General features: G+C 44.8%; 1 protein-coding gene and 1 pseudogene across 2 annotated transcripts in view; both read left to right on the top strand.

Annotated features, from left to right (window-relative positions):
• LOC139750365 (uncharacterized) overlaps positions 1 to 15,381 on the top strand; it is a 105,523-nt gene that overhangs the window by 29,695 nt on the left and 60,447 nt on the right. The window lies entirely within an intron of this gene.
• On the top strand, positions 3,640 to 4,795 carry LOC139750146 (uncharacterized; annotated as a pseudogene).

A 15,381-nucleotide genomic window follows, 5' to 3' on the forward strand; every position in this document is an offset into this window, starting at 1 on the left:
CCAGATTGGCCCTCCAAGCGTGATGGTGTTCGAGTTTGTTCCCTGCCTGCCGACCAGCAGTGCACGCGGGTCCAGTCCAGCGCTGCAGCTTCCTCATCACTGCAGGCTCCCAGACAGCCACCTGAATCACCGGGTCGGTCAAGGTGAGTAACTTCTCGAACCTGCCTTGTTTACTCAGCTGGACAGTCGAGACAAAGTCTGGTATACCCAGCCCACCATCTCCTGCCGCCGAGTGGAAGTATGCGCAAGGCATGTCATGGGCTAGGTGGAGCCAGCAGTGAACCGCCACTTGCACCTGCCTGTCTATGCGTGCTAGTTGTGTCTTATAAACCTCCCCAACACCAAGCGATGCATGAGCTTAGGCACCAGATGTCCCACAAGCAACACAATCTGTTGTTGAGGTTTTAGAGGGGCTCTGGTGATGTTATGGAGCCCCTCTTCTAGCAGGGCACCGTAGGACTTTTGCCGGCCTCCTACTCCGACAAGGATGCCAAGGTACTTGTAATCGTCCTCAGCACTCATGGATCCGACAGCGCTACCCAAGACTTGGAATGTCCAGTTCTTATTGACATACCAAATCTTGCATTTGCCGTCGACCTCCATGCTGAAGGTACGACATTTCCCAGGGTTAACTTGAAGCCCACCCCCCACGAGGGTCTCCGCCATCACGTCAATTGCCTGTTGTAAGCCAGTGGGCATCTGCACAACCAGGACCAAATCATTGGCAAATGCCAATGTTGAAACCTTCTGGTCTCCTAACCCAACCCCTACACCAGTCTCCTTTACCCTTGCAATTCCCTCGTCAATCACAAGGTTAAAGAGAATAGGTGATAGTGGGTCACCCTGCTTGACTCCATGTGTTATGTTTATTCTCCCCAACATCTCGTTGCTACCTTCGATGTGTGTGAAGGCTCAGTCATACGTTGACATGATATATTCCCTGACGAGGGCAGGAATGCCCTTCCGCGACATGGCCCGCTTGATAGTGCTATGATTAACACTATTGAGTGCTTTGGCCATGTTGAGGAATGCCAAGTGCACACCGTGGGCGTGTGCCCGCGCACAACCAACGATCGCATCCAAGATCCTGAGGTTCTCAAGGCATCCGTCCATAGGGATGAATGCCTTTTGAGCTTCATTGATCTGGACGAGGCTCGAGATGTGGCTGCTCAGTATCTTGTGGAGCAGACAAGAGATGGTAATTGGCCTGTAGTCCTTGGGTTCAGTTGGGTTAGGTACTTTTGGTATCAGCACCGTATGATTTGCCTTTAGTGGTTCTGGCAATGCAGACATAGCTAGCCACAGGTTAAACTTTTTGGCTAAGATCCTCGGAGGAATGGACTTCAGCAAACAAGTCGACATCCCATCAGGACCAGGGGCAGAAGTTCGAGTGGCTTTGAGGTGATGTGCTACCTCACCTACGGTGACAACCTCTGCTAGTTGTCCATTTTCTTGGTCACAATCGGTAATGGCACGTTCGTCCGGATCAGATGGTTGAGAGAAGAGAGCCCCCCAAAAGGGGTCGAGGCGTTCCAGCCCAACCGAAGTTGGCGATACCTCCCAGTCGCCTTTGAGAACCAGTCTAGCAGCCAAAGACTTATTCTCACAATAAAGCCTCTGTACTTTCCAGTATTGTTCCCGTCTAAGGCAATTTCCACGCAAAGGAACCTCCTCAGCGTGGCGTACAATGCCAGAGTTCATCGACTGCCTAGGTCCATCTTCACCATGATTCCGGTGGTCTTTGGGTGAACCACAGGAGCTCATCATATGTATGGTGTGCTCTGCAGCTACCCTAATCATGGCAAGGTGTCACCCTTATGCAAGTGGTTTAGGGCAACATTTAGGATGTCCTCACCCCACGATGGAGTTGTGGGGCTAGGTTATAATGTGTCAAGGTATGTGACAGTCTCCGCCACAAAGGAAGCAGTTGATTGGGATTGGGGGACCCGCGGAACAGCTGGGACAGTTAAAACCGTGGGAGCCGTCCCCAGCAGGCCAGAGGCAGTGGGTCTCCCTCCTTTGAGGGTAGTATCCTCCCCCTCATCTCCTGCAGGACTCTCCCACTGGAGTCGGCACACACGTGACGCTTCCTCTGAGGTGCCACTCGCGTGTGGTTTCTCAATGTGGATGGACACGCCTCTCACTTGACACACCATCCATCACCTCACCTTCACCAGTTTCCCGGAGGAGGTTGATGTTTGAGGTTAGTTCCTGAACCCTGGTCTTGTGCAACGCCTTGCGTCGGAGGCCTTTGATCGCTTCGACCATCCTAGATGGGACAATCTCCCACAACTGCTCATTCAAGCCTTGTCCGGCAACCAGTGAGGGACCAGCTGCCATCTTGGCCTCAGCCCTGGCGAGGAGCTCCACCTCCTCGTCAGACCATCAAGCCTTGGACAGAATGTGATGTGTTGCCAACTCCTGGTGAAAGGAGTTAGCGTGTGCCTGCCTTTCGTGGACCATACTGCTCCGAAAGCTGGCAAAGGTCTTCCCACATACCTATACATTTCAACATATACATATATATACAAACACAGACATATACATATATACACATGCACATAATTCATACTTGCTGCCTTGATTCATTCTTATCGCCACCCCACCACATATGAAATAACGAGGGGGTTGTTATTTCATATGTGGTGGGGTGGCGATAAGAATGAATCAAGGCAGCAAGTATGAATTATGTGCATGTGTATATATGTATATGTCTGTGTTTGTATATATATGTATATGTTGAAATGTATAGGTATGTGGGAAGACCTTTGCCAGCTTTCGGGGCAGTAGGGTCCACGAAAGGCAGGCACACGCCACCTCATGTGCGTGAGGTAGCGCTAGGAAAGGACAACAAAGGCCACATTTGTTCACACTCTGTCTCTAACTGTCATGTAATAATGCACCGAAACCACAGCTCCCTTTCCACATCCAGGCCCCACAGAACTTTCCATGGTTTACCCCAGACGCTTCACATGCCCTGGTTCAATCCATTGACAGCACGTCGACCCCGGTATACCACATCGTTCCAATTCACTCTAATCCTTGCACACCTTTCACCCTCCTGCATGTTCAGGCCCTGATCACTCAAAATCTTTTTCACTCCATCTTTCCACCTCCAATTTAGTCTCCCACTTCTCATTCCCTCGTTCTTGTTTGAAGAAATGGTGGTTCCAACAATGTCATATGGTTGCGAGGCATGGGCTGTAGATAGGGTTGTGCTGAGGAGGGTGGATGTGTTAGAAATGAGATGTTTGAGGACAGTATGTGGTGTGAGGTGATTTGATCGTAAAAGTAATGAAATGGCAAGAGAGATGTGTGGTTAAGAAAGCAGAAGAGGGTGTATTGAAGTGGTTTGGTCATATGGAGTGAATGAGTGGGGAAAGATTGACAAAGAGGATATATGTGTCGGGGTGGAGGGAACGCGGAGAAGTGGGAGACCAAATTGGAGGTGGATGCAGTGAAAAAGATTTTGAGTGATCGTGGCCTGAACATGCAGGAGGGTGAAAGGCGTGCAAGGAATAAAGTGAATTGGAATGATATGGTATACTGGGGTCAACGTGCTGTCAATGAATTGAACCAGGGCATGTGAAGCGTCTGGAGTAAACCATGGAAAGTTTTGTGGGACCTGGATGTGGAAAGGGAGCCGTGGGTTCGGTGCATTATACATGACAGCTAGATACTGAGTCTGAAGAAATGTGGCATTTTTGTCTTTTCCTTGCGCTACCTCGTGCATGTGCGGGAGGAGGGGGTGTCATTTCATATGTGGCGGGGTGGCGACGTGAATGAATAAAGGCAGCAAGTATGATTTATGTACATGTATATATATATATGTATATCTCTGTGCATGTGGATGTGTATGTATATACATTTGTATGTGGGTGGGTTGGGCCCATTCTTTCGTCTGTTTACTTGCACTACCTCACTAATGTGGGAGACAGCGACAAAGTATAATAAAAAAAAATCTATATGGTGATTTTGCACTGCTTACCTCGGGGCCGCCTCACGCTTCACCTCTCTCCTTTTGTCATGAAGCTTGAGACCTATCTCCGCCTCACAAAGATCTATAAGCTGGACTTCACAGAGCCTTTTGGACTAAAAGGGAAATGTCCCTGGATCACCCTCAATGGGTAGGAGATAGGGGACTCTCAGCTGGTAATGGAATGTCTGTGGAGGCAGTACAAAAAGGACTTCAGCAGCAAACTGACGGAAGAGCAGAATGCACTGGCCAGAGCTTTCTACATCTTGGTGGATGAACACCTCTGCTGGGGTCTACAGGTGTTGGCATTTCCAGATTGACAACTGCAAATAGCTGCTCAAAAATATGCTAAGTGCTTCTTTCTTCCAACACCTGAAGATGAAACTATTTATGAGACAGAATTACAATATTGCATGTTGGGCTCAATGCATTGAAAGGCATAGCGAGCAGGAAGTGAATGATATTGTATGGAAAGACCTGGCATCTGTCTCCAATTTCCTTGGTAAGAAACCATTCCTGATGAAATAAGACCTTTGTGAGGTGGACGGCACAGTTTTTGCCTTCCTCTTTAAAATCATGTGGTGTTATGATGGCTCTCCTTTTGTTACCATACTCATTACATTTCCAAATTTACCTGACTATGTTTTAAGAGTGAAGGAAAGATTTTGGCCAGACTAGGACCAATGTCCGGTGAAGCCGAAGAAAAGCCAAGCTACCAGAGCACAAGATGTATCCTTGCACTTACTGTGTATTGGGTTTAAGTATGAGTTATATTATTTTAGTCACTGGAGTCTCCCTCTGGATCACCCTAGAAGCTGATTTAGGTGATTAACTGTTGTGTATATTGAAGGAAGGGATGGTAGTATGTTGAAGTAATGAATGTGTATTTATATATATATTTATTTTATGTATCATCAGCGAACAACAACTGACTCACCTCCCAAGCTCTCTCATCCACAACAGACTGCATACTTACCCCTCTATCCAAAACTCTTGCATTCACCCCCCTAACAACCCCATCTGTAAACAAATTAAACAACCATGGAGACATCACATACAGCGCTGGTGGCTGATCATGTGAGAAACTGCTGAAGCTGGTGACTGAGTTTGGTAAAGTGTGTGAAAGAAGAAAGCTGAGAGTAAATGTGAATAAGAGCTAGGTTATTAGGTACAGTAGGGTTGAGGGTCAAGTCAATTGGGAGGTAAGTTTGAATGGAGAAAAACTGGAGGAAGTGAGGTGTTTTAGATATCTGGGAGTGGATCTGGCAGTGGATGGAACCATGGAAGTGGAAGTGAATCATAGGGTGGGGGAGGGGGCGAAAATTCTGGGAGCCTTGAAGAATGTGTGGAAGTCGAGAACATTATCTTGGAAAGCAAAAATGGGTATGTTTGAAGGAATAGAGGTTCCAACAATGTTGTATGGTTGCGAGGCGTGGGCTATGGATAGAGTTGTGCGCAGGAGGGTGGATGTGCTGGAAATGAGATGTTTGAGGACAATGTGTGGTGTGAGGTGGTTTGATCGAGTAAGTAATAATAGGGTAAGAGAGATGTGTGGTAATAAAAAGAATGTGGTTGAGAGAGCAGAAGAGGGTGTTTTGAAATGGTTTGGTCACATGGAGAGAATGAGTGAGGAAAGATTGACCAAGAGGATATATGTGTCAGAGGTGGAGGGAACGAGGATAAGTGGGAGACCAAATTGGAGGCGGAAAGATGGAGTGAAAAAGATTTCGAGTGATCGGGGCCTGAACATGCAGGAGGGTGAAAGGCGTGCAAGGAATAGAGTGAATTGGAACGATGTGGTATACCAGGGTCGAGTGCTGTCAATGGATTGAACCAGAGCATGTGAAGCGTCTAGGGTAAACCATGGAAAGTTGTGTGGGGCCTGGATGTGGAAAGGGAGCTGTGGTTTCGGTGTATTATTACATGACAGCTAGAAACTGTGTGTGAACGAATGTGGCCTTTGTTGTCTTTTCTAGCGCTACCTCGCACACATGAGGGGCGAGTTGGTGATGGGAATGAATGAAAGCAGACAGTATGAATTATGTACATGTGCATATATGTATATGTCTGTGTGTGTATATATATGTATACGTTGAGATGTATAGTTATGTATATTTGCGTGTATGGACTTGTATGTGTATACCTGTGTTTGTGGGTGGGTTGGGCCATTTCTTTCGTCTGTTTCCTTGCGCTACCTCGCTAACGCGGGAGACAGCAACAAAGCAAAATAAATAAAATAAAATATTTATTTTATTTATTATACTTTGTCACTGTCTCCCACGTAAGCGAGGTAGCGCAAGGAAACAGACAAAAGAATGGCCCAACCCATCAGCATACACATATATATACATACACGTCCACACACGCACATATACATACCTATACATTTCAACGTATACATATATATACATACACAGACTTATACATATATACACATGTACATAATTCATGCTTACTGCCTTTATTCATTCCCGTCGCCACCCTGCCACACATGAAATGACAAACCCCTTCACTTGCACGCACATGACATAAAGCTAGAAAAAGACAACAAAGGCCACATTCGTTCACACTCAATCTCTAGCTGTCATGTATAATGCACCAAAACCACAACTCCCTTTCCACATCCAGGCTCCACAAATCTTTCCATGGTTTACTCCAGACGCTTCACACGCCCTGGTTCAATCCATTGACATCACATCAACCCTAGTATACCACATGGTTCCAATACACTCTATTCCTTGAACGCCTTTCACCCTCCTGCATGTTCAGGCCCCGATCGCTCAAAATCTTTTTTGCTACGTCCTTCCACCTCCAATTTGGTCTCCCACTTCTTGTTCCCTCCGCCTCTGACACATATATCCTCTTTGTCAATCTTTCCTCACTCATTCTCTCCATGTGACCAAATAATTTCAATACACCTTCTGCTCTCTCAACCACACTCTTTTTATTACCACATATCTCTCTCACCCTTTCATTACTTACTTGATCAAATCACCTCACACCACATATTGTCCTCAAACATCTCATTTCCAACACATCCACCCTCCTTCGCACAACCCTATCTATAGCCCACGCCTCGCAAACATATAACATTGTTGGAACCATTATTCCTTCAAACATACCCATTTTTGCTTTCCGAGATAATGTTCTCACCTTCCACACATTCTTCAACACTCCCAGAATCTTCGCCCCCTCCCCCACCCTGTGACTCAGTTCTGCTTCCATGGTTCCATCCACTGCCAAATCCACTCCCAGATATCTAAAACACTTCACTTCATCTGATGGATTGGTGAAGGGGGCTAATGGGGAGGTAATAAAAAGTAGTGGTGATGTGCGGAGATGGAGTGAGTATTTTGAAGGTTTGTTGAATGTGTTAGACGATAGAGTGGTAGATATACGGTGTTTTGGTCTAGGTGGTGTGCGAAGTGAGAGGGTCAGGGAGAATGGTTTGGTAAACAGAGAAGTAGTGAAAGCTTTGCAGAAGATGAAAGCCGGCAAGGCGGTGGGTTTGGATGGTATTGCAGTGGAATTTATTAAAAAGGGGGTTGACTGTGTTGTTGACTGGTTGACAAGGATATTCAGTGTATGTATGGCTTATGGTGAAGTGCCTGAGGATTGGTAAAATGCATGCATAGTGCCATTGTACAAAGGCGAAGTGGATAAAGGTGAGTGTTCAAATTACAGAGGTATAAGTTTGAGTATTCCTGGGAAATTATATGGGAGGGTATTGATTGAGAGGGTGAAGGCATGTACAGAGCATCAGATTGGGGAAGAGCGGTGTAGTTTCAGAAGTGGTAGAGGATGTGTGAATCAGGTGTTTGCTTTGAAGAATGTATGTGAGAAATACTTAGAAAAACAAATGGATGTGGGATGTGTATGTAACCTTCATGGATCTGGAGAAGGCATATGATGGAGTTGATAGAGATGCTCTTGAATGTATTAAGAGTATATGGTGTGAGAGGCAAGTTGCCAGAAACAGTGAAAAGTTTTTATCGAGAATGTAAGGCATGAGTACGAGTAGGAAGAGAGGAATGTGATTGGTTCTCGGTGAATGTCAGTTTGCGGCAGGGGTGCACGATGTCTCCATGATTGTTTAATTTGTTTATGGATGGGACTGTTAGAGAGGTGAATGCAAGAGTTTTGGAGAGAGGGCAAGTATGCAGTCTGTTGTGGATGAGAGGGCTTGGAAAGTAAGTCAGTTGTTCACTGATGATACAGCGCTGGTGGCTGATTTGGGTGAGAAACTGCAGAAGCTGGTGACTGAGTTTGGTAAAGTGTGAAAGAAGAAAGCTGACAGTAAATGTGAATAAGAGCAAGTTTATATTAGGTACTATAGGGTTGAGGGACAAGTCAATTGGGAGGTAGGTTTAAATGGAGAAAAACTAGAGGAAGTGAAGTGTTTTAGATATCTGGGAGTGGATTTGGCAGCAGATAACCCTATCCTTAGCCCATGCCTCGCAACCATGTAACTTTGTTGGAACCACTAATCCTTCAAACATACCCATTTTTCTTCTCCGAGATAATGTTCTTGCCTTCCACACATTCTTCAATGCCCCTAGAACCTTCGCCCCATTCCTCACCCTGTGACTCACTTCCGCCTCCATGGTTCCAACCACTGCTAAATACTCTCCCAGATATGTAAAACACTTCACTTCCTCCAGTTTTTCTCTGTTCAAACTCATCTCCCAATTAACATGTCCCTCAACCCTACTGAAGCTAATAACCTTGCTCATATTCACATTTACTCTTAGCATTCTTCTTTCACACACTTTGCCAGACTCAGTCACCAACTTATGCTCTTTTTCACCCGAATCAGCCACCAGCGCTGTATCATCAGCAAACAGTAACTGACTCACTTCTGAAGCCCTCTCATCCACAACAGGCTGCATACTTGCCCCTCTCTTCAAAACTCTTGCTTTTACCTCCCTAATCATCCCACCCATAAACAAATTAAACAACCATGGAGACATCACACACCCCTGCCGCTGACAGACATTCACTAAGAACCAATTACTTTCCTCTCTTCCAACTTGTACACTTGCTTTACATCCTTGATAGAAACTTTTCATTGCTTTTAGCAACTTACCTCCCACACCATATACTCTTAATATCTTCCAAAAAGCATCTCTATTGACCCTATCATATGCCTTCTCCAGATCCATAAATGACACATATGAATCCATCTGTTTTCTAAGTATTTCTCACATACATACTTCAAAGCAAACACCTGATCCACACACCCTCTACTACTTCTGAAACTACACTGCTTTTCCCAATCTGATGCCCTGTGCATGCCTTTACCCTCTCAATCAATACCCTTCCATGTAATTTCCCAGGAATACTCAAGAAACATATACCTCTGTGATTTGAAGACAATATGTGGGGTGAGTTTGTATGATCAAGTGAATAATGAAAGGGTAAGAGTGATGTGTTGTAAAAAAAGAGTGGGGTTGAGAGAGCAGAAGAGGGTGTGTTGAAATGTTTTGGTCACAAGGAGAGAATGACTGAGAAAAGATTGACAAATGATACATGTGTCAGAGGTAGAGGGAATGAGCAGAAGTGGGAGACAAAATTGAGGGTAGAAGGATGGACTGAAAATTATTTAAACGATCGGGGCCTGAACATACAGGAGCTTGAAAGACGTGGAAGGAATAGTGTTCATTGGAACCATGTGGTATACCGGGGTCCACGTGCTGTTATTGGATTGAACCAGGGCATGTGAAGCGTTTTTTGGGGCGTGGATATGGAAAGGAGCTGTGGTTTCAGTGCATTACACATGACAGCTAGAGTCTCAGTTTGAACGAATGTGACCTTTTTGTCTTTTCTTAGTGCTACCTTGCGCACGCTGTGAGGGGGGGACTTCTATTTCATGTGTGTCGGGATGGCGACAGGAATGGATGAAGGCAGAAAGTATGAATATGTACATGTGTATATATATGTATGTCTGTGTATGTATACATTGAAATATATAGGTATGTATATGTGCATGTGTGGGCATTTATGTATATACATGTTTATGTGGGTGGGTTGGGCCTTTCTTTCGTCTGTTTCCTTGCGCTACCTCACTAATGCGGGAGATGGCAATTAAGTATAATTAATTATATATATTTTATTATTTATTTTGCTTTGTCGCTGTCTCCTGCATTAGCGAGGTAGCACAAGGAAACAGACAAAAGAATGGCCCAACCCACCCACATACACATGTATATTCCAATACACATTCACACACGCAAATATACATACCTATACATCTCAACGTATACACGCATATACACACACAAACATATACATATATACACAGGTACATAATTCATACTGTCTCCCTTTATTCATTCCCATTGCCACCTCGCCACACATGAAATAACAACCCCCTCCCCCTCATGTGTGCGAGGTAGCGCTAGGAAAGACAACAAAGGCCACATTCGTTCACACTCAGTCTCTAGCTGTCATGTAAATAATGCACCGAAACCACAGCTCCCTTTCCACATCCAGGCCCCACAGAACTTTCCATGGTTTACCCCAGATGCTTCACATGCTCTGGTTTAATCCATTGACAGCACGTCGACCCCGGTATACCACATCGTTCCAATTCACTCTATTCCTTGCACGCCTTTCACCCTCCTGCATGTTCAGGCCCCAGTCACTCAAAATCTTTTTCACTCCATCTTTCCACCTCCAATTTGGTCTCCCACTTATCCTCGTTCCCTCCACCTCCTACACATATATCCTCTTGGTCAATCTTTCCTCACTCATTCTCTCCATGTGACCAAACCATTTCAAAACACGCACTTCTGCTCTCTCAACCACATTCTTTTTATTACCACACATCTCTCTTACCCTATTATTACTTACTCGATCAAACCACCTCACACCACACATTGTCCCCAAACATCTCATTTCCAGCACATCCACCCTCCTGCGCATAATCTATCCATAGCCCACGCCTCACAACCATACAACATTGTTGGAACCACTATTCCTTCAAACATACCCATTTTTGCTTTCCAAGATAATATTCTCAACTTCCAGACATTCTTCAAGGCTCCCAGAATTTTCACCCCTTCCCCACCCTAAGATTCACTTCTGCTTCCATGGTTCCATCCGCTGCCAAATCCACTCCCAGATATCTAAAACACTTCACTTCCTCCAGTTTTTCTCCATTCAAACTTACCTCCCAATTGACTTGACCCTCAACCTTACTGTACCTAATAACCTTGCTCTTATTCACATTTACTCTCAACTTTCTTCTTTCACACACTTTACCAAACTCAGTCACCAGCTTCTGCAGTTTCTCACATGAATCAGCCACCAGTGCTGTATCATCAGCGAACAACAACTGACTCACTTCCCAAGCTCTCTCATCCACAACAGACTGCATACTTGCCCCTCTATCCAAAACTCTTGCATTCACCTCCCTAACAACCCCATCCATAAACAAATTAAACAACCATGGAGACATCACACACCCCTGCCGCAAACCAACAATCACTGAGAACCAATCACTTTCCTCTCTTCCTGCATGTACACATGCCTTACATCCTCAATAAAAACTTTTCACTGCTTCTAACAACTTCCCTCCCACACAATATATTCGTAATACCTTCCACAGAGCATCTCTATCAACTCTATCATATGCCTTCTCCAGATCCATAAATGCTACATACAAATCCATTTGCTTTTCTAAGTATTTCTCACATACTTTCCTCAAAGCAAACACCTGATCCACATATCCTCTACCACTTCTGAAACCACACTGCTCTTCCCCAATCTGATGCTCTGTACATGCCTTTACCCTCTCAATCAATACCCTCCCATATAATTTCCCAGGAATACTCAACAAACTTATACCTCTGTAATTTGCCTCTGCCTTTGTACAATGGCACGATTCATGCTTTCTGCCACTCCTCAGGCACCTCACCATGAATCATACATACATTGAATAACCTTACCAACCAGTCAACAATACAGTCACCCCCTTTTTTAATAAATTCCACTGCAGTACCATCCAAACCAGCTGCCTTGCCAGCTTTCATCTTCCACAAAGCTTTTACTACCTCTTCTCTGTTTACCAAATCATTTTCCCTAACCCTCTCACTTTGCACACCACCTCGACCAAAACACCCTATATCTGCCACTCTATCATCAAACACATTCAACAAACCTTCAAAAATACTCACTCCACCTCCTTCTCACATCACCACTACTTGTTATCACCTCCCCATTTGCCCCCTTGACGGAAGTTCCCATTTGCTCCCTTGTCTTACGCACATTATTTACCTCCTCCAAAACATCTTTTTATTCTCCCTAAACTTTAATGATACTCTCTCACCCCAACTCTCATTTGCCCTCCTTTTCACCTCTTGCACCTTTCTCTTGACCTCCTGCCTCTTTCTTTTATACATCTCCCACTCATTTGCATTATTTCCATGCAAAAATCGTCCAAATGCCTCTCTCTTCTCTTTCACTAATAATCTTACTTCTTCATCCCACCACTCACTACCCTTTCTAATCTGCCCACCTCCCACTCTTCTCATGCCACAAGCATCTTTTGCACAAGCCATCACTGCTTCCCTAAATGCATCCCATTTCTCCCCCACTACCCTTACCTCCTTTGTTCTCACCTTTTTCCATTCTGTACTCAGTCTCTCCTGGTACTTCCTCACACAAGTCTCCTTCCCAAGCTCACTTACTCTCACTACTCTCTTCACCCTAACATTCTCTCTTCATTTATATGAATGAATATATATTTATTTATATATTCATTTTGCTTTGTCGCTGTCTCCCGTGTTAGTGAGGTAGCGCAAGGAAACAGACGAAAGAATGGCCCAACCCACCCACATACACATGTATATACATACACGTCCACACACGCAAATATACATACCTATATATCTCATTGTATACATATATGTACACACACAGACATATACATATATACACATGTACATAATTCATACTGTCTGCCTTTATTCATTCCTATCGCCACCCCGCCACACATGTAATAACAGCTCCCTTTCCACATCCTAGCCCCACAGAACTTTCCATGGTTTACCCCAGATGCTTCACATGCCCTGGTTCAATCAATCCATTAACAGCACGTCGACCCTGGCGTACCACATCGTTCCAATTCACTCTATTCCTTGCACGCCTTTCACCCTCCTGCATGTTCAGGCCTCGATCACTCAAAATCTTTTTCACTCCATCCTTCCACCTCCAATTTGGCCTCCCACTTCTCATTCCCTCTAACTCTGACACATATATCCTCTTGGTCAATCTTTCCTCACTCATTCTCTCCATATGACCAAACCATTTCAACACACCCTCTTCTGCTCTTTCAGCCGCACTCTTTTTATTACCACACATCTCTCTTACCCTGTCATTACTTACTCGATCAAACCACCTCACACCACATGTTGTCCTCAAACATCTCATTTCCAACACATCCACCCTCCTGTGGACAACCCTATCTATAGCCCACACCTTACAACCAAATAACATTGTTGGAACCACTATTCCTTTAAACATACCCATTTTTGCATTCCGAGATAAAGTTCTTGCCTTCCATACATTTTTCAACGCTCCCAGAACTTTCACCCCCTCCCCCACCCTATGATTCACTTCTGCTTCCATGTTTCCATCTGCTGCCAAATCCACTCCCAGATATCTAAAACACTTCACTTCCTCCAGTCCCCACAGAATTTTCCATGGTTTACCCCAGACGCTTCACCACTCACTACCCTTCCTAATCTGCCCACCTCGCACGCTTCTCATGCCACAAGCATCTTTTGCGCAAGCCATCACTGCTTCCCTAAATACATCCCATTCCTCCCCCACTCCCCTTATGTCCTTTGTTCTTACCTTTTTCCATTCTGTACTCAGTCTCTCCTGGTACTTCCTCACACAAGTCTCCTTCCCAAGCTCACTTACTCTCACCACTCTTTTCATCCCAACATTCTCTCTTCTTTTCTGAAAACCTTTACAAATCTTCACCTTTGCCTCCACAAGATAATGATCAGACATCCCTCCAGTTGCACCTCTCAGCACATTAACATCCAAAAGTCTCTCTTTTGCGTGCCTATCCATTAGCGCATAATCCACTAATGCTCTCTGGCCATCGCTGTAGGGATAGGGGAGAAAGAATACTTTCCACGTATTCCTCATGTGTTGTAGAAGGTGACTAAAGGGGACGGGAGCTGAGGGCTGGAAACCCTCCCCTCCTTGTATTTTAACTTTCTAAAAGGGGAAACAGAAGGAGTCACGAGGGTAGTGCTCATCCTCCTCGAAGGCTCAAATTGGGGTGTCTAAATGTATGTGGTTGTAACCGAGAAAAAAAGGAGAGATAGGTAGTATGTTTGAGGAAAGGAACCTGGATGTTTTGGCTCTAAGTGATATGAAGCTCAAGATTAAAGGGGAAGAGTGGTTTGGGAATGTCTTGGGAATAAAGTCAGGGGTTAGTGAGAGGACAAGAGCAAGGGAAGGAGTAGCACTACTCCTGAATCAGGAGTTGTGGGAGTATGTGATAGAGTGTAAGAAAGTAAATTCTAGATTGATATGGGTAAAACTGAAAGTTGATGGAGAGAGATGGGTGATTATTGGTGCATATGCACCTGGGCATGAGAAGAAAGATCATGAGAGGCAAGTGTTTTGGGAGCAGCTGAATGAGTGTGTTAGTGGTTTTGATGCACAAGACCGGGTTATAGTGATGGGTGATTTGAATGCAAAGGTGAGTAACGTGGCAGTTGAGGGAATAATTGGTATACATGGGGTGTTCAGTGTTGTAAATGGAAATGGTGAAGAGCATGTAGATTTATGTGCTGAAAAAGGACTGGTGATTGGGAATACCTGGTTTAAAAAGCGAGATATACATAAGTATACGTATGTAAGTAGGAGAGATGGCCAGAGAGCGTTATTGGATTACGTGTTAATTGATAGACGCACGAAAGAGAGACTTTTGTATGTTAATGTGCTGAGAGGTGCAACTGGAGGGATGTCTGATCATTATCTTGTGGAGGCGAAGGTGAAGATTTGTGGGGGTTTTCAGAAAAGAAGAGTGAATGTTGGGGTGAAGAGAGTGGTGAGAGTAAGTGAACTTGGGAAGGAGACTTGTGTGAGGAAGTACCAGGAGAGACTGAGTACAGAATGGAAAAAGGTGAGAACAAAGGAGGTAAGGGGAGTGGGGGAGGAATGGGATGTATTTAGGGAAGCAGTGATGGCTTGCGCAAAAGATGCTTGTGGCATGAGAAGCGTGGGAGGTGGGTTGATTAGAAAAGGTAGTGAGTGGTGGGATGAAGAAGTAAGATTATTAGTGAAAGAGAAGAGAGAGGCATTTGGACGATTTTTGCAGGGAAAAAATGCAAGTGAGTGGGAGAGGTATAAAAGAAAGAGGTCGAGAGAAAGGTGCAAGA

This window comes from Panulirus ornatus, chromosome 9 (assembly GCF_036320965.1).
Source record: "Panulirus ornatus isolate Po-2019 chromosome 9, ASM3632096v1, whole genome shotgun sequence".
Lineage (NCBI taxonomy): Eukaryota > Metazoa > Arthropoda > Malacostraca > Decapoda > Palinuridae > Panulirus > Panulirus ornatus.